This window comes from Cygnus atratus, chromosome 7, assembly GCF_013377495.2.
Source record: "Cygnus atratus isolate AKBS03 ecotype Queensland, Australia chromosome 7, CAtr_DNAZoo_HiC_assembly, whole genome shotgun sequence".
Taxonomy (NCBI): Eukaryota; Metazoa; Chordata; class Aves; order Anseriformes; family Anatidae; genus Cygnus; species Cygnus atratus.
The window spans coordinates 8,673,162-8,694,719 of NC_066368.1; the positions used below are offsets into that span (position 1 = coordinate 8,673,162).

General features: G+C 42.0%; 1 protein-coding gene and 1 long non-coding RNA gene across 5 annotated transcripts in view; both read left to right on the top strand.

The window, feature by feature from the left end:
* ABLIM1 (actin binding LIM protein 1) overlaps window positions 1-21,558 on the top strand; it is a 189,900-nt gene that overhangs the window by 6,614 nt on the left and 161,728 nt on the right. The gene's annotated exons all lie outside the window — the stretch shown is intronic.
* LOC118248574 (uncharacterized) lies at window positions 15,644-20,518 on the top strand. Of its 2 annotated transcripts, none has more exons than XR_007708548.1 (4): window positions 15,644-15,671; window positions 19,019-19,138; window positions 19,795-19,989; window positions 20,094-20,518. It is a non-coding gene; the product is annotated as an uncharacterized LOC118248574 (long non-coding RNA). The 2 variants fall into 2 exon arrangements; XR_004778794.2 differs by lacking the exon at window positions 15,644-15,671 and adding an exon at window positions 16,906-17,302.

The window sequence follows — 21,558 nt, forward strand, 5'->3', positions numbered from 1 at the left end:
CATTTTTTTGTTTTTAATATTTGTCATTCCCTTTGCTATATCTGGGACCCTAACTTAGTCATTTTTAATGTGCTCTCATTTTAACTACAGTTTCCTCCAGTGTAAATCTTGTATGAGTAAGGACTGTGGGATTTCACTCAATGAAAGGATTCTGCTCTAATTATTGTTATTATAGAGCTGATTTTGTTTCTATTGCACCGGGCTTGTATGAGGCATCTTTGATCAACAGAGCAGTCAGCAAAACCGCTTTTCAAATTACAGTTTCCTTTTAACTAGTGATAAAAGGTTTCAGTTTATTTTTGGCATTAGAAACTTTGGGAGAAGACCAGGTTAGATAAGAGCTGAAACTTAGTTAACAGTAAAGGATCGTAGTTAAGATAGTGTAACACAGCCCTGAGAGGGGTGTTCCAGCTAACTCAGAGCCTGCACATGCGGTAAATGACAAGTCCTGGCTCTCTCCGCTGTCCTAGGTTTGTGGTTTTGTGAGTCAGCATTTGTGGGAGAGCAGGCTCCAACAGATGCTATGTAAGGTGCATGAACTTCATAGAATTAGGGTGTAAAAGAAGAGATGGATTTGGGATTTGTTGTTTTTCTGAAGATGCAGGAATGTAGGTGGGCCTGTGGTCAGTAGGCAAGGTGGAAATTAATGTTTTTCTCAGAATGAAAACAGAAGGAAGGAAAACCTTTTTCTTTTTTTTGAGTGAAAGCACATCTGAGTTACAAATAGTGACCTTAGCACAAATCTAAACACCACCAATGTCACCTTTAAAATTAGATTTAGTTGCAAAAGGAATTGTGCTGAGTACTACCCGTGAAGTAATATTTTATGCCTATTTATGAAAGTTGTAATGAAAGTATACTAATTCTTTTGCCAAGGACTTTCTTTATTCCAGTGCTATGAGTGTGTGCATGCATGAGCAGGCTGTGCCAAGGTGTGGGTGAGTGTCTGTGTTCCACAGCAGGAAGCCTGCACATGTCTTGGGGGGTTTAAAATGAGCAGAGCTGTAAAACTGATTGGCTTTCACTGGAGTTGTGCCTAGTTTTGTTTTTTAATCTTAGTCTCACCTGTGCTTGTAAATATTCTCTTCCTACGAATGCAGACACTCAGGACAGGATTTAATGTTTCTACAGCCTTTGCTACTGTTGTATGGTTTTCTCTTGTCATAGTAAAACAAAAGATAAGCAGACAATTCATTTATAAACTGTGGAATAAAACTCACTGCAAGAAGACAGTGTTGTTATATAATAATGTGGTTATCCAGAACTGTTTATTCTGCTTCATGAGCTGGGGATAATCCCAAAATGCTGGACTTTGATCTCAGGAAGAATAATAAAACTTTGATCATCCTTGAATTGACAGCTGCTATAAAAAGCCTATGTCTTATTTCTCTTTTAGTAACACTGGCTAAATCCAGAGCAACTGATAAAAGAATTTGATGATCGAGGCTTAGGGATTCTTTCTGACTTGACCTGAAGTGATCTCTGTCCAAAAATGTCTATAAATATTTTTTCTATTTTCTGTTGAGAGATGTTTTGATGTTTGAGATGAATTGCAAAAATGTTTTGTGTACTTAGATGTGCCGTGCACATTTGCTGGAGTCTCGTGTTTCAGAGAGGCAGGCTCTGGTTAACTCTTTATGTTTATGCAAAATACAAGATTGATTTATAATAAAATTCTGGTGCCGTGGTTGAGATGCTGTTATCTTGCTTTCTGTATTTCTGAGAATATCATTTAAAATTTAAAAAGGATAAATGGCTAATATCTATGAGCATATTTTAATTACTGCAGTGGTACCATATTTCTTTATGTGCTTGAAACGTGGTAAATATTTTCCTACACAAGCTCGTAGTCCACTTGTGATGTCCTTCCTTCAGAGTTGCAGCTGGACAGTGGCAATTTTTTCTAGATTTAGTATTTTAAAACTTACAGGAGAATGTGGAAAAAATAATCTAACTTTTTATTCATCATAAACTGAGTGTCTTGAATATTCCAGAATTGTATGGGTCAGCAGAGCTCACAGACTTGGAAGGTTTCATTGGTACTTCAGAAGTTCTCCCTGTGTGGGGTTCCTGTAGTGGTTTGTGTGGGGTTTCAAGAGTAAAGTGCCATAAAAGGGTCAGGGGTTGTTCCTCCTTCCATCTGGCTCGTGCTGTGCTTTGTGTTTTGCTCCTTTTGCCATGCGTTGTGGTTCAGCAGTGAAGTAGGGCAAGATCCTAGAATCATTACAGTTGGAAAAGACCTCCGAGATCACCTGGTCCGATCATCCCCCAACCACTGATATCACCTACTAAACAATGACCCTAAAGATGCAGCCTTCCACTTGTGCTTTGGGTTTTCCTCCTGCATGGCTCACTGCTTGGTGCAGAGCTGAAGTTTTCTTTAGTAACACTGGTCTTGTGTTTTGGGCACTACATCCTCATAATTTAAATGTGTTCTAAAACTAGGTTTGCTAGATTTTGAGACTTTTCACAATAGCACTTTCCCCCTCTTTCTCTTGTTCTCTGGTGCCAGCTTCAGCAGATAGTGGAAGTTGTCATTTTTCCTTTCTGCAAGGCAAACAGGCCAAGCAGACCGGTGCAGTAAGATGCACTTTATTCTGTGTACATAATTGCCACTCTGTATTTATCAAAAGCAAAGAGACTATGTGCCTCCAGGGGGGATTCAGAATTCTACCATCTTGCTATTTATGTTGCTCAGGAGGTATTTTTAGTGCAGGTCGTTGGCTGTGATGCCAAAGGGAATGGCTGGCTGGCTGGTGCAGGCGGGATCTGCAGGCGGGCAGCTGAAACTAGCAAGTGCTGGGGGGCACTGCGGGGAGTGGGAGCCCCAGCAAAGCACCCTTGGGTGGGCTGGTGTGTGCCAGCGTGCTCGTGTGTGCGCCAGTGTGTTTTGGGCCTGTGCAGCGACACCCACTGAGGAAGCTGTAACCTCCTGTGCTCACTGCAGCCACTTGGAAGAGGGGAGGGGATCCATTCGTGCCCCCATCCGTGCGATTCCTATTGCTGAATGGCTGTCAGAGTTTTGTGGCATGGTTTTACAGCATGTTTAGTTTCCATACCTGAACCCTCCCACCAAAAGCAGAGGTCCAGCAGCGTCCGCTAATGAGGGCTATGACTCAGTTTTCTCCGGAAGGCGAGGTCCAGCCTGAGCCTTGCTCTGCCCTGTTAAATGAGCTGCCTGCGCTTTTCTTCCACAGGCTGAGAAGTCCTGAGAGCAGTGGGTAAAGGAGACGGTGAGTGAGAGCTGCACAGGGCGGAAGGGGAGTGGAAGGCACCTGGGAATGGTGAGCAAGAGAAATATGTAAAGTGGAGCAAGGCGGGAGAGTGTGTGTGGAAATGCTTCTTCGAGCTGGGAGAGGCCCAGCTGGCACAGCCCAGAACTGGCCTTGAGTATAAGAACGAGGTGGGAGCAGAGAACATTTGGAGAGTTACTGATAGCTCTCTGGTGGAAGGAGTCGTAAGTGCCCTGATGCCAGGAAGCTTATTTTTCTTGCTTTGGTTTTTGGACACCCCAGGCAGCATAGCAGCCAGCCTAGGTGAGCGCCTTCTGCAGTGACTCTCCTCAGAATTGCTGACAATATTTCTGTGATTTTTCAGGAGGGAGCGGAAGGAGTACTGGTTTATAATTGTCTGAGGAAAAATTCACAGCTGCCTGAAACCTCTGAGTACTTCGCTCTGCCGACTCCTGTTTTTAAGCAGCCAATCCGCGGAAGCGAGGCCTCTCCTGCCGTCCCGCACAGGAGTAGGGCCTGGAGGGGGGCTGTGTGCAAGCAGGTGGCTTCTGAGGGGAAACATCAAAACCCAAGTTTGGTGCCGTGTTTGTGTTTGCATAGCAAAGAGCTGATCTTCTGCGAGGCTGAACAGCCCCAGCGCCAGTGCGTATCCCTCCTGCTGAGGTACACCATCCATGGTGCTGCTTAAAAGTAGAATCTGCTGGTTTCCTTGAATAAATAGTTAATTCCTTGCTACCCATGTTTTCTTTGCACTGCAAGCTGAAGTTTCAAACAGATTTATTAAGCGATTTCCTAGGGCAATTAGGAAACACCATCTGTTGTCACGTGTAAAGTAACTGGAAAGCTTGATGCCAGCAGAGGTCCTGTCTTAACTCCCTGTTAAATCTCCCATTGACTGGTAGGTCACCCAGGACGTCTTTGTGACTTGTGGCGTGTCTAAAGAGCCCATAGATGCAGCTAGAACTGGGCAAAGCTGTTCTTATAAACACAACAAGCAGTTGTCTATTTGTAAAATGAAATGGGGATGACAGAAGGTACGATTGGAAGAGAAACTGAAGTCCACAGGAATTGCTGCTTTTGCCTAAACGCGAGTAATGCTATTAACAGTTCCCAGCTTAATAGTTTTTGTCAAAATATATTTTCCTTCCTTCCAGCAGGACAGCTCAGTTTACTTAGTGTATTGTACTTTTTTGATTTCCAGTAATAAATGTTACATCAATAGCATGGCCAATCGGCCACATGAGAGCTGGTGTCTGAGATTATTCCAAGTTCTAGGACAGAAAGTGATGCCTTGACACAAGGATGGGAGATGGTTGGTCCATTCAAAGTGTGTGCTAGCGTGTCTGCTCAGAATTTCTATCAAGTGTGTAGTTCTTAGTAAAGCGTTCATTGATGTTTTCCACAGCCTGTATTCCAGAAACAACATGCATCGTGGACTGAAATAGCTCTTGGCTTCTAGAATCTATTGAGTTTCATTTTCTGCCTCCCTGCTTGATTTCTGCAATGCAAGATAACCCAATTGGAAAACTTGAATTCAGCTTTTACTCTCTCCAGCATTAGTTGCTAATAATATTTATGGTTTCCATAAGCATGTTACTCTTGATTCTCAACGTTTGTCCTCCCATGATGAAGTACGAGGACATTTCAGTTATTTTCCTGTTTCATATGTGTTGAAAATGTCAGACAATACTGTTGGTAACACTTGAGCACAGTATTCTGCAGTATCAGAAGGTGAAACAGATACAGCAATTTGATCTTTCCTTTCCTAAGCGCTTCAAAAATAATTAACATGCCTTTTATTTCTGATCTATTTCTTGCCTGAATGACTGTTTAGAAACTGCAGTGCTTATTTTATGCACTGCACTTTGAATATATTGACAAAAAGTCTTTCTTCAGAGCTCTTTGAAGACGAGCTATATACTCTATTGTGTTCTGCAAATCTGGAATTACTGTGGAGGCTGGCAGAGTAATTCCAGATTTGTGCTAGTCAAAGAAATGAATTGGTCAGATTTTTTTCAGTAACATTTGACACAGTGGAAGACATTAAGCAGGGGAATGCTTTAGGGACAGTTCATCCTGCTGTAAGTGAGGAGGGGGCACATAGGTTTTTTGAGTCCCTTTCACCATTAGTATTTTAGAACTTCTAGGGTTCTATGATATGGGATGAAAGGGTTTATCCAGCTGTATTTGGTCTGAACTTGTATTTTGGAAACTTTCTTGAAAGGGTTTTTTTGCATGTTCATTAGTGTACGAGAACAGCACAGAGAGCCTCAACAATACGTTGTTTTATAGAAGTTTAATTGATAATGAGGATAGAGTTACACTTTGGAGTGTAAAAATGAATGTTAATTGTATACAGTTGATTTTTAGTAAGTATTCCCCTGATCAGAAGGTGCAAAAGTAGGCATTGTGATCTTTGGAGAACCATCCATCCTAGTAGCTACAAGAATCTAGGTAAAAATCTGTATTTCATCCACAATTCGCTTTATCTGATCTAGGACATGCTAGATAAGATGTTATTCTAGAAGAAAGGTGTGAAAATTACTTTTAGCTGTTCCTGAAGCATTGTGACTGATGTCAGATGTAGGTTAGTGCAGGGAAGAGAAGTTGTGTAGTGATCCTACTCTTAAGGAGCCCCAGTTCTGTATGTTAATCAAGATATTTCTGTCCCTTCCTTCTTCTCTTCCTCTCTTCTTCTGGTCTAAACCCTGCTCAGAACTGAGTAGCTTTTCTTTTGCCATCCCAGCAGCCATGTTGGTAAATTGCTGGAAACATCAACTCTACAAATGGCACGTGCATTTATGGTCATGTTTTTATTCAGTTTCTGTGGGTTTGATCAGCTACTGCCAATTGTGATTTTTGGCTTAGCTGAACCATAGGCAAGTACGCTTTTTTTTTTTTTTGCCTAGCCCATAGTTTGCTTTCTAGTTATGCTTCAATCTTCTCTAAAGAATCTGCAGTATCTGGATGTTGTTATTTATTTTTAATACCTCTTTGGAATAGCTTGTGTGCCAATAGTGGTGTCGAGGATTTACTCCTAATCCAGAGCATGGTGGCTTTCTGTCTTGGAGGACATAAACCCTGTCAGCAGGATGAAGAGAGCTGCGAGGCTGTGCAGTAGCTAGGGGCAGAGATATATTGCATGTTTTCATTACCTTTGCATCTTTTCATTACCTTATATGAGGTAGATATCTTGTAAAAGTGACCTGCAAAAGCAAAGTCAGTATGTTGCATTATGTTTTCTGATGCTGAATTCACATTCCCTCTTTGATTTCTTCTTTATTTTTTTTTTAAGCGGAGATTTGGCAGTGGCTGTTTTTTAATTTATTTGACATTTGGCCATCTGGAGCTGAGCTGAGCTCTAGTCACACATGTTAGCTGTGTTAAGTGGAGCGATGCAGGATCTAGGGACCATTATAAGCACAGTGGAATGAGCAAAGTTCCAGCAGGGTTGGACTGGGCTTTTCAGGGGTCATTTGTCGAGCGGATCACTGAGAAATTTCATCTTGTTTTCTCAGCTCTGACGGAACTTGGTGTAAAGATGCTTGGGATAAACTGGTGGACAAGTAAATGGAAAACAGGAAGATCATTTCCACTACTTTGTTTCTGAGTTAAAACAACTAATAAGCAGTTCTTTCTGGGTAGTGCTCTGCAGGGCACCTGGGACCTGCTAATGGCCCAGAGCTAGTGCTTACAGAGTCTATTTTATATATATATATATATATATATATATATACACGTTTGTACTGCATATAGGGTGTATCTCATTCCCTAGATATCTCCCGAGCCTTGTGTTGCAGTAGCTCTCTGCCCAAGCTTTTCGAAGGGATGGCTCTGAATGCAGGAGAGAGTGAATACACCCTTACGAAGTGCTTGGGTGATTTACTGCTGGTTTTATACTGACTTTGTGTGCTGGGTACACGGGATGGTATTGTGTTCAGTGGACAAGCTCCCTTATACAACAGTATTTCTACTTCCTTGAAAATGATACTGTCAACAGCCTTCTGGGCAAAGGGCGTTGACAGCAATTCCACAAGCAACATTGGTGAGCATTTCCTCTTTCCATAATTGTGATGTCCAGCTTCCTTCTGGGTCATGCTAACAGCCCATAACTGTTTTTTGTACCTCCACGAGCAAGTGAGGGCTTACGTCTCCAGTTTGCTGACTTTGAAGACGCTTGAAGTTATGAACCTGAATCCCTCGATACCAATTCTGTGTTTCCAGCACATCTCCATGTGGGGCACAATATTTATTTATTTCATGACACTTGCCCCCTACTTACCAGTTGGCCTTGTGAGTGCTTTGTTAGGACCAGAGATTGTCATGGCTTCTTTAACACAGATATTTAGGGTAGGTAAGGGTGGCTATGTCTGCTCTCATTTAGAAGAATAATGGCCTTATTCTGCTATAATTTCTCCAAGTTTAGTATGGAGCTTCAGGTGCTTCCTTTATTTTGTCAACAGGCACTCTGTGTAACACCTACTGACTTCCTTTCCCCTTGGACTTTGGTTTCCCTGCTGAAGACAGCTGCTCACAAACAGCTGTGTTTGTCCATTTTACAAAGCTTTGAGGATTAATGATTTTAATGCACAGTGTAGTAGGGAGACTTTGTTAGATCGATGCTCCCTCGTTTGGTGACCAAGCTCTTTAATACTTAAAGCGATTGCCCACGGCGGTTTTCAGCCTTTCCTGATGTCCAGAAGAGCAGTTCTGGACGTGGCACAAGTGCTCCAGTTGCTGTGCAGATGAGCTGAGGCTGAGCCAGCTGCCATGCCGTGGGGTGAGGAGCTGCAGCACAACTTCCCTGAGAAGCTTTGGGATCTGCAAAATCACCTCACCTCTATTTACAGCATTTTCAGATTTGGTAGCGGAGTACTGGCAAGACGTGCAAATTATGGAAGAAGAAGCGTCGCTTAGCCCACATAAAAAATCACACAGTGAGAAAACACGCTTACACTTGTGCTAGTGTGAGAGAAGTGCATTGTAAAGTATCCAGTAGCAGGCGTTTCCTGAGAGTTGCATGCACCTTCTTAAATTTTACGTCTGGAAGTCAGTCTGGGTGATTACAGATGCCTTAAAATCAGTGAATAGTGGAATGAAAATAATTAGAGACAGCAGTCACGGAACACAGTTTGAGCTTGGCTTCTCACCGTTATGGCTATTGGTTGCCACCTGTGAGTTAGTTTTTTTTCTTTGAGTACAAATGTTGGCAGTGGTGGGCAGAGCTGCCTGCTGGGGACACGGGACAAATGAGGGGCACGAGGCCTTGTCCGGCAGCATTTGTTCGTGGTCCTCACTCAGACTGGAGTTTGGGGCAAAGTGGCCTGTGTCCCTAGATTTTGGGGGGTTGTTTCAGAAGCGTTCATCACCGGGTTCTGTTCTTTTCCCAAGTGAGCCTGGAGATGTGACTTCCCGACCAAGGCTGCGGTTTAACACAGCTGGGGCTTTATGGCAAGCTGTTGTCGTTAGTGTGTTTAACAAGACTAGGAACACTGCAATTAGGAGGTTCTGCGCCTGTGAGTGTTACCACTGATGTTACTCAGGGCTGGCCCCAGCTCTGTGATGCTCCACTGCTGAGTGCAGACCAACTCAGTGCTGCGGCTTCTCTCCCGCTGTGATTTCATGCACTGGGTGTCAGCAGTTAGCATGATCTGTGCTGCCAGGTGCAGGTCGTGATATAGGAGAGGATATATAAGATGAAGCTGTTATATCCAAGGGGGCTAGAGAGCACATATGATAGCATAACCTAGTAATGCTATGTTGTTCCTTCCCTGTCATCTAGTCCAGCATGCTGAGCGTGTCTCCCGTTACCTAATCCACGGCGGTGCTGTCTCATTTGTGCCAGAAGAACGTTGATGATATTTGGAATAGGCTTAAGTAGGATTTAAGTGTCATGCAGATGTGGGCTAATCCTTCGCATGGGGTAGTAGTCAGCCTTTATGCAAACCCGTAGTTAGCCTTTTTGCTCAAATGTGGCACAAAAATTAACAGTTTTGAATTACAAATACGAGTTCTTTTAAATCTACGGGGTAGTCAGCAGAGTGTCACAGTATCTCTAACAAGCACACTGTCCTGAAAAGGTGAAACAGACATTTACCACGGCATTTCACGGTGGAAATTTATTTCTAGTTAAGTGTCGTGAGATCGTAGGGAAAAAGAGAGAAGTTTTATTTCTTTGAACAGAGTAAGCTAAAAGATAAAATCAACTTTTCCAGCTTTACTGCTTTAAAAGAAAGCACCATTAGGAACATCTGTGTAAATGTATTTTTTGCTTTTTCCCACCCAGTCATAAATTGACAGACCAGACGATCAACTTGGAGGAAGAAAAGTACGGGATAGCTTACAACCAGAGGCTTGTACTGAGGCTACGTTAGGGAACAAAGTAGAGCGGGTTTAAAGCTGTGTTTGGATGACCTTCAAATCCCATCTGCGGAATTCTTTTTAGCTTCAAGTTTCAAATGTCAGCTGCAAGTAGATCATTGCACCAGAAGCACTTAAGCAATAAAAGATCAAGGATGTCCTCCTCTCTTTGCATTTGTTTTAGAGAGAGCCGTGTTGCCTCATTAGGAACTGCTGCCTGTGGGTAGGCTGATGGCTTGGGAGGAATCAGGAAACCTTGTGCAAAGGGTTGATGCATTAATCAAGGTGAGAATGGCAATGTCTCCACTAGGTGAAACAAAAACATTAAAAAATCCACTCTGATAACATATTGCTCCAGTCTGGTGTTTGGGTTTTCTGCCACGAGGCACAAAAATCCACGTGCACGACACATGGTTAAGAGCTGTAAAGAGTTTGGGAGTGTGGATGTTGGGAGAAGAAAACCGAAATGATACTAGGGTATAGTTAAGTATATTTAGCCAGCACTGGGATCTCTGGCCTCCTTGAACTACAGAATGTATAACAAATCCAAAAGGACGGCTGAAGGGAGAAATCTCTCCCCCCACGCACTGTTTTGGTTGTGGACTTCCCTCTTGCGCTTCCATTGCTTACATGAAAGAACCAGAAACGTGGAAAAAGGGGAAGTAGATGTAAGCACTGTTATTTTAGAAGCAAAACCTGAAGCCAGAGGTTTCTGGACGATCCCCGAGTCCAGTAAAACTATACGGAGCCTTAGCTGCCTCCAAGAGGCACTTGGCAGAACTGAGAGAACGAGGAGTGTTCGGAGGGCTAACAAGGCTGCTCTGCCGTGCTGTGAGAGCGTCGGGAGCTTTAATTGTTACCGCCAATGTCATTCAAGCCTGATTCCCACTGGAAGTTCCTCTCTGTTAATTATGGTCCTGAGGATGATAACTTGGCAACTGCAGCATTGCTGGTGTATCAGTTAATTAACCATCTGGGCTGGATTGGAGGGAAGATGTTTCTTTACTCCCATTATAAACAGCTGTAGAGAGATGCAAAGGTTTTGAGGACAAAAAGTCCGTTTTCAACTTGTACAGTGTGAGGGCTGTGGGGTCCTGATACTGCTGTGCAGTTTTCATGCGTTCATGTTTTTGAAGGCACGGTGGTGCTTTTTTCACACTTAGAAGTCTACAAAAGCAGTTAATTTGTGGCTACTCAGTACAGCTCTTAAAAAGAAAAAAAAGAAAAAAAAAAAGCTTTATGGCAGAATTGAATGATAACTTTTTATAGTTTCACAGGTGAAGGAGAGAGATCATATTAAGACTAAATTAAAGATACCCAGAGTGGTTTTCTTAGACAGATGTAGAGTAAGCATTTCTGAGATGGCTTTCGGAATAGTTTGCTCTGGTGATGTTGATTTCACTGTAGGGTTTTCAGGTTTTTTTTCAGTGCTGCTTGAAACAATGCAAACACCTGAAGTATATAGCTTATAGGATTCCAAAGCAAAACTTAAGCTGTAAGAACATGGCCTTTTAAGTGACCTCTGCCAGTTCACCCCACAATGATTTGACCTTCTCTTTATCTGATCCTGTTAATTGTAAGGAATATTTAATGTGATTTATTGTCCGAAGTGCAAGCTGTAGCATCTGAATGTTATTTCAGTTAAACTTTGAAGCTAGTGAGATGAAATGTACTTACATTGCTGAACTGGGTCACTCTCTTTCATTCTGAAATTTGATTCCGAACCTGCTCAGGAGCAGAGGTAATGCTTTTCTAAAACCATTATTTTGTTGTTAAGGCAGACAAAAGCCTCAAGCTGCTTTCTGTAATGTACCTCGCAGATCCTCAGGTTGGCTTTTTCAAAGGCAAAAATAACTTACAGAAATGTCAGCAGAGGTGAGAAGTCATTATTTTAGAGCTAGTCAATTAAACTAACTGCAATGAAAACATGTTCTTTGTATGTGATGACAGAAAACAGTGATAAACGTGGTGATGTGTTCATACTGGTAAAGATATCCTACAATCTGTAATTATGTTCTTCCTAGCTTATTAATTAACTGATTTCTGTGGTATTTTTATGGGGAAGGGAGGGCTGTGGTCATGAGTAGGGCATTGCAGAATTTGGTTTGTGTCCAGTGATTTTCAGGACAGGCTTGTGGCTAAAACAGTGATCTACCTTGTCTGTCCTTAGGAGACTGGGACTGACTCCTGATATTACCAGGAAAAACCTCCTTGCTGTGCCTTTCGCTTGGCATATTCCCCAAGGTGTACTTTATCATGCTACAGGTGACCTGCCTTTGTGGCAGCAAATTAGAACTAAAAATGATCACAGGGTGCTGAGGTACCTGCTAGCAGAGCCCTGTATCTGCTGTTACAAACACCAGCAAGATTTGTAGGAGGTTTGTATTAACTTCAGGCTTCCAAAAAGATTCCGTGGACAGCTGGTGTTGTATTTTAGAAGCCCTTTAAAATCCAGAGCTAACACGGGAATAATCTTTTTTTGCAGCTGTATTGTTTTAGACGTGCCTTTCCTTGGAAACAGTAAGTGTAATTTCAGTGTTTTAAGATGAACATAATCAAGGTCAAGATATTAAAAATAAATACTGATTTCCAAACCATTGTCTCTCCCTTGACGCTAATCAGACCAGATCTATGAAGGCTGTGGTTTCCTCAGTGCCATCTAGTTTTGTTGTTGTTTGCATCTAATTTAGGTCACACGCAGTGAAATTGTTCTCTGACTGAAGTAAACCTGCCTGCTCTTGGCTGCAGTTTATAGGGTCATAGGGAGTTTGTCTGTGATACGTGAGAGCACTTCCCCAGCAGATGAAGAGGCTGAAGATGCACAGTGTGCAGTTGCTGCACAGATTTGCTTTCTTTGGGGGTGCTCAGGGCACCTCAGGGGCCTGCGGCTGGGATGCTCTGTGCTGGTCCTTTGCCAAAGCCTGTTTGGAGACATTGGTCATGGCTAAAAGTGTTGCTGCTGGTTTTGTCTTTATTCCTGCAGTTGTTTTTATTTTCCTGTTCATTTCTTCCTTTTGCTTTCCTTTCCTTCTCTCCTTTCTCCTCTCTCCTCTCTTCTTTTTCCTTTCCTTTACATTTTTTGTCCTTTTTCCTCTTTTCCTTCTTACCTTCTTTCTCTTTTTGTTTCTTTCTCTTTTTGTTTCTTTCTCTTTTTGTTTCTTTCTCTTTTTGTTTCTTTCTTTCCCTGCTCTAGTAAACATTGACCGTATGATCTTTTCCTTTTACTCCTGAGCCTTCTGTCTTAAAGTGTTTGTTTTCCCGTTTTACTGCAGGCTGTTTTACGGTGTGGTGTGTTCCCCTGCATTAAAAATGAAGTCTGAAAATGTCAGCTGTTGAATGGACAAATATCTCTAGTCATGAAATTAGAAATTAATGTTTTTCGTTTAAAGATTTTTTTTTTTGTATCAGAAATATACTTATGAAAAGTTTGCTTTGTGCATTTAAGAATTCAGTACAAAAAAAAAAAGAAAGTGCTGAGGAACAATACCACTTTGTCACAAGGTTTTATTTTTGAGGAAGAACAAACTTTTGGGGGAACATGATGTAAGTCTGTTATAAGTATTTTTTTTTCCTTGTTTTTAAAACTGTAGAGATTTTCTTGAATACTGGTTGTGCTGGGTTTACCTTTCTAAGGGAAGCATTTCATCTGGGGCCTGCTCTTTTTCCTTGAGGAAACTGACACTAATAAACAAAGTAGCATTTACCCTGTCTGGTCAGAACAGTTGCTAAAGAATAAAAAGTAGCATTTGTCTCAAAACATGTGAGACAAGGTGATAAATTACCCATTATATGTACTTTTTTATGCTGACTGTAGAGATGACTTTCATGATTTGGCATGGAGGAGATGCTTATCTTTTGGGCAACTATGGGTAGGTTAGGTGAATCCTGCTCTAAAAATGCTTTGTATTACTGGAATTAGATTAACATTGGGAAGCCCAGCAAGGCTGGGGTAGGCGATGGGCATTGTGCTGAGTTGCGTTTTTTCTTCGTGAAAGACCAGTGCCTGAGGACTTTCTAATCTAAATGGACAGCAGAAACAGAGAAACAGTTTGTATCCTGAATTTATTTATTTATTAATAAAGAAAGCTATTTAGAGCTATTTTAAATGATTTTGACTCTGATAAGTTGCTGTAAAGGAGCTAAATTGGCATGCAAATTGCAGAGTCCGTCAAAGAAGCACAAATAAGCACAGTTCATCAAATGGATTAACCATGACATGTATATATAGGTGCATGTAAGATGTTGATAAGTGAGTGACAGACCCTGAATCAAGTTAATAAAATTCACTTTGCATGGCAGAGTCATGGATTCTTTCCTCTAGATGAAGGGAGACGTGTCGTTTTTCAGGGAGTGCTTTTAACCAGAGGTACCTGCCGACACTTTGCTGTTTGGGGAGAACGGTGAAACAGACGTCGATATCCATCCGACACCTTTTTAACTTTGTTCATTACAGTCTGGTACATAGAGAATCCATGTAAAATCTCTCGCTGCGGCCCGCAGGGCCCGCAACGGGGTGTTGGCTCGGATGGGAGAAAACCCGGGCTGAGGGCCCGGAGGAGTCCGGGGAAACCGGCGGCACCTGACGACGGCTGAGGCGGCGCGGCGGGGCCCCCTGGCGGCGGGAGGCGGGACGCTGTGGGGCCGCCGCTGTGGGGCCGCCGCTGTGGGGCCGCCCCGGGGCCGGGTCAGGGTGCCCTGTATCGCACAGCTTGTTGTTCTGCCCCTGTACTCTGCTCCATAATCACCTGCCATTTTCCCCCCCTTCTCCGGCTGCACTCAGCATTCCCTCTGTAGCAGTGGGTTAAATGCTGTCGCCGAACTGTGTGTCCTCACCTAAAAGTCATCCTGTAAAAAGGGGTTGGAACACAGCATGGTTTTGATGAACTTTCATCAAAAAGATTGTGCATTTAGATCAGAAAGCAAGATTTAGAATCATTGGGATCACCTTTTTGTTTCTTAATCACAGCTATGATATTTGTTCATGCATATTCTCACAATATTCCCTCTGATTTAACAGATTATGAACCTTTTTACTGGATTTGGACTTATGAAGCTAAATAGTTGTAGTCCTATAGCCGTAGTTCCGCTGAATTTAATCACCTTGCTTTCATGCTGTTGTGTGTAATCAGCTTACCCCTTGGGGCCAACGAACACCTTTGCTGGTGGTTTGTTTGTAGGTACTGATTTGATTGCCATTAGCCATCCCAGAAATCCTGAGAGAGAAAGCTTTGCTTTCCTAGCTATAAAATGGGTTTCAATGAGAGAAAGGTGAAATGACTTTTAGCCACTGTTACACATTCTTGTGTCCAAAGGAACTTGCTTCCTGAAATTTGGCTTCTGAAGTCTTCTGTAGTCGCATCAGTATCACTCTAAACAGTGGCCTAGCCCTGGAGCAGGTAAGCTTTGGTCTTCTTTTTTGGGCTTCAGATATCACAGAGTTGTAATTGCACTGTGTGGCCTCCCTGGAGCACCTTCATCCTTCCAGGTGATGGCTCTGGAATTACAGGTTTCACCCACAGAAGAGTCAGTTCTTCAGGAACAGGCTGATTTAATTTCATGGCGTAGCAGGTATGTGAAACTTAAGGCTCTGCAGGTCTTTGCATAAGGCCTTACAAGTTCAGTTTGGTCACAGAGTGAGGAGTCCCCATCCCAGATATTTTTGCCAGAGGCACTCTCTTCACTTAATCTCCCAACTCCTTTAATCACTTTTCATTTCCCTTGGCAAGAGGGTCAGTGTCCAGTCGTTTTCTACAGTATCTCTATTTCCTCCCGGTGAGCACTGAAGTGTCAGGAGCGACCAGTCTGCCTGTCCAGGCTAGGCTGGTATCCTTAGCCTTTTCCTCAGTGGTGAAATTGCACATGCTTCCAGGGGAGAGAGTAAGGAAATTGCAGTGAACCTGAAATGAAACAACAACATACTTTTCTGTCCACACCAACCACCCTCAAGGCAGCCATACAGAAGTGTGTGTGAGGAACCTCTGTTTTCTCTGTCTCATAAGTGCTTTTTATTAAAGGTATCCATCATACTGAACTGCAGTGTTTCCGTGTTTCCCCATCATTGGGAGGATGTAGATCTTGGTAAGTGTAGTACGTATGTTACGCTAGTAGGAGGTGAAAATCTGTGTATTTTTTAGTATGGTGAATTATGTTAGCTTTGGCACATTCTGTTATACTATAAACTTACTGAGTCTTGGGTATAGGAAGCGAAAGTCAAACAGCTGCCTTTCTTCTGCCCTTGCGAAGCCTGGCTGTTTATTAGCAGGGCAGCTTTGCAGCCTTTTTCCACCCTGAGTCACCATGGCCTGTGGTTTGTCAGCCACTCATACCCTGTGTGTGGGGTCCCAGAGCAGCAGCTAGGCTGTGCAGGTGGCTTATACCTCCGTTCCCTTCCACTGACTGAACATCCCTCTCCTTCACCCCTTGAGTTGGGCTTTCATATGCAGAAATGGATTGAGATACCAGATAATGTCATGCTGAAACAAACAGGTGGGGCAGGAGTCAAGGTACCTGCATCTCTGTTGCTGTAGTGGTGTTATTCTTTCCTTGTTATTTCCTTTTTCCTGTTACTATTCTTTGGAGTAATAAAAGCTGCTGGTCGCCAAGCAGAAGAGAAAAATTCTCAGAATTTTGATGATGTAGAACAGTTAAGATTTTGTCTGGCTCTATGTGCATCCTGCCTCTACTGCCTGTGGCAGAGAATAGTGTGAGAGGGACTGTTAAAATCATTTATGGTGCTTTTTCTGTTGTTAGGGTAAGCTGGTGGCCTGCTGGCATCCTTTCTGCTTCTGCACCCTCATCTCTGCGTTATGGGAGAGAAGTAAGCAATATCCTGTTGGATCCCTCATTTAGTCCAAACCCTCTGGACAGTCTCTCTTCCCCCTGTCTTGCTGCCATTGAACAGGAACTTGTTCTTTCATTCCTCTCAGCAGTGCAGGCTGGAAATCTCCAACCATTTTGTTCTGTTTTCCTGCCAGTGCGCAACCGCAGTGGCAGTAAGGGAGCAGGTCCCCCTCTGTTTTGGGTAGGGGAACTTAAACTGCAAGACGGTTTCACAGCAATCTGTTACATAATACTGCGCAAAGTGAAAAGTAATTAATGTGGAGGTGGAAAAGATACCCTTCCTACTCAGTGCAAAGCCGGCTTGTCTTTCCGACAGAGATAGTTACCTCCTACCTCTTCATTTCCATGAGAGGCTCTCTCAGAATCCTAAAGATGAGAGAAAATAATTGGAAAATTGTCTTTAATCTTTCACAGAAACTGGCAATACAATCAAAAGGTTGAGGCAATGTTTTTCTGTCTTCTCAGCTGCTTAATATTTGGAAATGGTGAGCGAAGAAACAAGCAAGTGGAAAACGACCCCAAGTCCCCTCCCCAGGACTGCAGAATTCTACGTTTTTCATCAGACCAACCAGATTCTCATTTTGTGCCACACTGGCAAAAAAACGAAGTAACCTTCTGAAAGAAATGAATTTTCCCTGCACATCTGAAATCACAGTGTTGTAGTGTGTGGAACTTAGGAGCCCTTTGGACTGCCTAGCTCCAGTTAGTGGAGAGTTACTGCTATTATTGCAGAATGTAACGAGATGAAACTCCCCTGAAGATATTCCCTGCCCAGAAGTTGATGGGACTGCTCATTTTGCTCTGTTACACCCTTTTTTAAATGGCTCTTCATAAAGATTTGTTTTGCAGCAGTTTCAAGTTATATGAGGGTATGATAACACGAACAGTCTGGCTAAACCTTCTAGCTGATGCTCATCTGACTTAGACAATGTATAATCATAGATAAAAATACCCTGAGCTTGGTTACATCCTAAAAATACTCTTCAAAATTCTTAGCAGCTGTTACTAGAAATAGTTTACTATTGGCTAGGAGGTACAGCAGAAGCTGAAAAAACAAAGACTAAATGTATATTTTTTCCCCTCAAAGATTCATCTTGACTTAAATACTCCACGTTCAGATTAAAATCTTTCAAGCCCTTGCTCTTCTTAGGCTGCTTATAAGGACGGAAGTGGGCAATTGGATTATTTTCTTAGGTTCCTTTCTTCGTACCTTTTCTGTTTTATATCAGTAGCTGAAATTATAAATGGTATAGGAAAGGTAGATAAGGACCATGTATTTTCTTTCAGCAAAAATATCAGGGCACTCAGTGAAACACAAATGAGTGGAAACCTATAAGGGGAAAATGAGTTTTTGGCTAGGCTTTGAAACTTATGGCAACAGGCTTTTATTGAAATCACGAAATTAATGAAATGAAGAAAGAAATTGAGCCACTGAAACTAATCTATCAAAACGCCTATGCCTAGTTGTACTGAAATTAGGAAATACTGGTTCTGAAGTCCTGGATTTAAGATGAGGAGTTATACTTACCCACCGTCCTAAGAGCATTGTAGGACTGAAGAAAGTAAGGGAAAGAGCAATAGCTGTATTTGGTTATGCATTTATTTTCTTTCAGTCAAGAACATGCGATAGCGATCGATTTTTAGTTGCCCAGGTGGTGACCAGCCTGGGTATAGCACCTGTGCTTCTGGGACTGTCCAAGCCTGAGCTGCTTTTCTGAAATAAATCCCCTGAGCTGCCATCGTTCAGGCCAGTGCTTTTCTGTAGAGTGCCAGCCCAGCTTGTACTCTTCAATAGTCTTTGCATTTAGCTGAAAACTGCCTGCATCACAAGAAATGCAGTCACAGGAGTGTGTTAATTTGCAGAAACATTTTCTGTGTCCTTTCAAAAATCCAGAGAATTGTCACTAGAGTGTTAATGTCAGCACAGTAATTTTTTTTTTGAAAAAGTCTGTACATCCTTTGATTTTCTTTTTTAAGTTTGAGGTTTTGCTTTTCACTGTCAGAACTAGCTTTAAAATCCACAAAAACTGTAGATCATGTATTTAGATATTGTTTACTGCTTTTGAAATAATTTATCGTTTCCGCCAAGACCAAATTACTGTATATGTTTTGCAAGTGTCACCCTTGCACAAATGTTGCCTTATGACACCTTTTAAAATGCGCCGTGTGCTTCACACGCGTGTGTTCTGAATGTGAGCCCAGTTCACTGGTAAACTTTCCATAATCCTCTCCATTGTCAACCCCCTACAGTCACTGGAGCAGACTGTGTTTTGTGGAAGTCCTGGCAGAAAGTGCCTTTTGTATGCAGTGAAAGCAGCCGATGGCAGGCGTGCTAATCACCTTACCTCTGGGGTCTTCTGAAGCCATAGCAGCATTAATCGTGTTACCAGCTGCAGGCCGCGCTCTGACCTGCCTGTGGAAAAGATGCTTTCTGTTTGCAGAACCCAGACATGGTGTGGACACGAGTGTGACGTACTTTGCATCATGATCTGAGTGCTTGAATCTTGTTGCTGTGCGCTGCTCAGGGGCTGCTGTACAGCACCCTACAGGCAGCTGCATTTGCCCACTGGTTCTTGTTTGTGCAGGAGCTGTAAGAGTGATGGCACTGCGTGGAAACGGGATGCACGGGATCTTAGAGCTTATCAGCTGAAGGCTCAGATGCTGCATGGCACTTGCTGACGCTCTGAAGTGCATCTTTTTAATTGGTAAATTCCTCAGTCCCCTCCTGTGTCTCTGTTTTTCAGTGCATAAGGGAAGGTGGGCTCCAAGCCATGTCAGACCTTCAACTTGGATGTCCTAGGTTGGCAAGCCCTCTTTGGATACTTGCTAGTACACTGAAACAGATGTTGTGGGAAGACTGGAAGTATAGGTATTTTCCTGCATTAGTACTGCTTCTGATTCCAGAATTAATCTGGAAAGCACAGAAGACAAGACCCTTTTTTTTTTTTTTTTAATTAAAAAAATAATTGAAAACTAATGGAACCATTCATGTTTTTCATCCTTTCTCTAAAACATTCCTTATCCCTAGAAGTTTTTCTCTAAATTATTCTGTGTCTTTTTATAGAAGAAAAATACACTTCAGAAAATAAATTCTATTGGTCTTTGTGTTGTGTGCTGCCTGAACAGCAGGTACTTCAGTGAAAATCAGCATCTCAATGCCTTCAATCAGTTCAGTAGCATTTCAGAGTTTCCATGTAGGGACGTAGGGACTGTAAACTTCTGCAGGCCATCAAGTGCAAACCAACTGTGAGCTTAGAAAAAGAAAACACAAAGTGTATTTCAGTGGGATATATGTTCTTCTAGAGGATAAATGTTGATGGAATTTTATTGTGTGAAGCTTAGTTTTTTTTTTTCCTTTTAGTTGCCCATCTGTGCACATGAAATAGCTTGCATCCTGTGTCAGACAATTGATGTTGCTACAGCTGAAATGAACAGTCCTGGAAATGTACACTTACCTTTGATTTTGGAAGTAATTTTTATGAATCTTAGGGGTCTAGAATTACAGACTATTCAGACACTGCTAGCAAAATATTTGGGTCATTGTTCAAATAATTAGGTAAGTTTGTAATGCTCTCTGGGATTAATTTGACTGAAAAAAGTATAAACATTGCATCTTCTGTTTGTATCTATTTTCATTGCGCTTTATTTCTAACTTCGCAGCAGAGCAGAAGCTTCATGAGAGCTGGTACCGTGGAGGACACCTTGCTACAAGTAGCTGCAGTATCAAACTGGATGTCCCGAACAGTTGTTATCTAAACTGTATTACATTAGATAATCAGTAATGTCTTATCTGTTCCTATTTTTAAGGTATTGAGATTCTGTTGTGTTTTTTTTTTCTGTTGTGTTTTTTTTCATACTATTGTTTTGTTTTGTATTCAAATGAGAATGAGATTTTTCTTGATTTTCGCAGCTGCATAGAATAGAATAGAATTCTGAATAGAATTTCCTTTACCAATTATAAAAGGGGTTTGGTGAAAGGCAGATTGTACAGTAGCTGCCTGCTTAGCTGACAGGTGAGAGATTTATTAGGGGGCTGTATTATGTTTGTTGATTTATTTATTATTAAAAATCCCTGGTATCACTTATGTTCTCTTCTATATTTTTGGCTTCTGGTAATCAAAGTCATAAATGGAACAGATGTAAACTTTCCCGGCCTCTTTACAGCGTAGACCTGTAGGAAACTTATGACAAAGTAAATATATAAATAAATCTCGTTTAATATTCTCCCAGTATTTTTTGACTGTAACTGCAATAATTTTATCCATTTTATAAGCTCAAAAGCCTAAGAGCTGTTAAAATTGTGGACTTAGTAATTGTCTTTTTGTTTTGATAGCTGTACAGTGTTACTGCAGTGTAAAAGCCAAACAAAGCAGTCAGTAATGTTAATATACAGTTAAATTTTTAAAAGTCACAGGAGAAGCCAAGGGAAAACCTTACAATTCATATCAGAGAAGCAGGCAAATAGGTGGGGTCAGTTAAGGAACTGGAAAACCGGAAAGACTTACGAATATTCCCCGGCCCCTTGGCTGTCTGGTTAAATTAGGCAGATACCGCTTACGTGGCTTTGTGTCTGTAATGCCTAATGTTATTTTATCTTGTTTAGAAAATTCACCTGATGGGTGAAGATGTATAGGTTTAATGCCGGATTTATGAGACTTCTCTCTCTGACGTTAGAATTCCCTTGCTGTAGCCCCACGTTCCCAGAATGCCTGTAACAGGGAGCAGGATTAGGCAGCTGTCAGCATCGCTTCCCGTCATTTCAGAACGACTGACTTGCCATTGTGGATGACTCTGACTTCTCCCTCTCATTTTAAAAATTTAAATAATTGGTGGCTTTTAATTAAAAGACTTGCTTTAATCCATTGCTAGTGAAGCAGAGAGCTGCTCTCAAGTGTCTAGCGCTAATGTACGTATAATAATGTAGCACGGGGTCTAGAGAATATTTATGAGCGGCTGTGTATTTTCTCTGAAGATTCTAAGCTATTTTGCAGGATTTAGATTTTAATATTGAAAGCTGCTTTGAACAAATTTGGGTACTCCGGTTGCTGGATGCTGCAGTGAGAATGCTATATGAAGTTGTTAAGGGAGTAGGGAAGAAAGCATTTTACAATGAAAAAGCTGTAAT